This window comes from Eptatretus burgeri, chromosome 6 (genome assembly GCF_056783735.1).
Source record: "Eptatretus burgeri isolate ZD-2024b chromosome 6, Ebu_testis_v1, whole genome shotgun sequence".
Lineage (NCBI taxonomy): Eukaryota > Metazoa > Chordata > Myxini > Myxiniformes > Myxinidae > Eptatretus > Eptatretus burgeri.
In genome coordinates this window covers 7,734,371-7,736,634 of record NC_140966.1, presented here as the reverse complement: position 1 = coordinate 7,736,634, position 2,264 = coordinate 7,734,371, and positions in this window count along the sequence as shown.

Below are 2,264 nucleotides of genomic sequence, written 5' to 3'. Positions count from 1 at the left end.
GCTCCAATTGGTTCTTCTGACCACGTCCTTGTTAAAGTGGACATCTCTCTGGCTGTTATCAGAGAACCACCTCACCGCCGTCGAGTCTGGCATTTCACTCAAGCCGACTGGCAGGGTCAAGCCATCAAACTTACAGACTGGTCTCCTATCACTACTTTCTCAAACATCAACTCATCCTGGGAATTCTTTCAAAGAAACTTGCTCTCCCTCATGCACAGATTTATCCCCTCTCGTGTTCAGTTGTCTTACCCTTCCTCCCGCCCTTGGTTTACTGAAGCTTGTGGCGAGGCAGTTGTCCTGAAACAACTTGCCTTTGCCTCATGGAAAGCAAACCCAACTGAGGGCAATCTCAGTTCTTTCCACAAAGCTTGGAACAAGTGTGTAGCTGCCCTCAGGAGAGCCAGAAAACAACATCTTTCTCATCTCAAGTCTGAACTCTCAAACCTCTCTCCCTCCTCAAAATCCTGGTGGCGTTTAATCAAATCTGTTTCTGGTGTATGTTCCCCCTCCATCCCCTCCCTTACCTCAAATGGCCGCACTGCTGATTCCCACACGTGATAAAGCTGAATGTCTAAACTCGGTGTTTGCAGCTAAATCTTGTGTCCCAAACCCATCACTATCTCTACCCACTTTACCCAGTCGCACCCAACTGTCCCTGGACTCTGTATCCTTTTCTCCTGACAAGGTGGAGAGCTTGCTTTCAAACCTCGAGTCAGATTCTGCAACCAGGTCCAGACGGCATCCCAGCCACGTGTCCTCAAAGCCTGCTCTTCTGCTCTTGCTCACCCTCTCTCTGTTCTATTCACCCTCTCATTTTCCCAAGGTCATCTGCCATCTGCTTGGAAATCTGCTAACATCACTGCCCTGCATAAAAAAGGTGCAAAAACAGATCCCTGTAACTATAGACCAATCAGCCTTCTCCCAATCATCAGCAAGGTTATGGAATCCATCATCGCTTCAGACATGGAAATCCTTCCTCTTCTCCAATGGCTTGATTTCCAATCATCAATTTGGTTTCAGGCCAGGTCACTCTACCCTAGATATGCTGCTACTGCTCTCCCATCAATGGATGGAGGTCCTCAATGGCAGACAGAAATCCGAGCCGTATCCCTGGACATATCACGTGCTTTTGACACAGTCTGGCACCCTGCCCTACTCACCAAACTCTCTTCCCATGGTATTCAAGGCCATCTCCACTCATGGCTCGCAGACTTCCTCTCCTGTCGCAGTCAACGTGTGGCCCTAAATGGAGTTCTTTCATCCCCTCTTCCTGTGCAGGCTGGAGTTCCTCAAGGTAGCGTTCTGGGCCCTGTTCTTTTTCTGGTTTTCATCAATGATCTCTCGGACTCTCTGGAAAATCCTCTATTTCTCTTTGCCGATGACTCCACCCTCTGCCGTACCATCTGTCATCCCTCAGACCGGCAAGCAGCAGCTTCTTCGCTCACTGCAGATCTGGATAAAATCACAAACTGGTCCAACACGTGGAACATGTCTTTCAATCCAGACAAATCTCACACTCTCACTATGTCTCTTCGAAAGGACCGTTTACAAACCCCCCCATCCACTTTCTCAACAATCCTCTGGAAGAAGTCTTTTCTTTCAAGCTTCTGGGTCTCACTATCTGCCATGACCTTTCCTGGGAAAGTCACATTTCCAACCTTGCCTCAAAAGCCGGTCGCCGACTGGGAATCCTCCGTCGTGCAAAGTCCTTCCTTGGCCCTCTTGAGCTCCTGACCACTTACAAAGCTTTTGTCCGTAGCCTGATGGAGTACTGCTCTCCCCTCTGGGCTGGTGCTCCTGCCTCCCACCTTTCTCGACTTCACGCTGTCGAAACCAGGGCTTTAAGATCATTGGCATCTCCCGCAATGAAGCTGAGTCTTTGGGCCTCTCACTCAATCACCGCAGGTTGGTCGGTGGTCTTTCTGTCTTCTACCGACTCCTCTCCAGCCTTGCCCCCCCCTGCTCTCTCTGTGATTTGTCCCAACCACATTTCCACAGGGCGCTCAAGGTCCGCCAACAACCCCCTTCTGGTAAAACTACCAAAATCACGAATCACTGCTCATCTTCACTCTTTCATTCCTCTTTTTTCCACGCCTTTGGAATAAACTTCCTCACTCTATTCTTTCCCATTCTTCCCTCCAGGCTTTCAAAACAGCTGTTCACCACCACCTCTTATCTTCCCCCATCCAAATCCTCGATCTTTTCTACCCCCGATAATCCACCCAAGCCCACTTCCTTCAATTCTCCTGCTTTCCTTCCTGAAA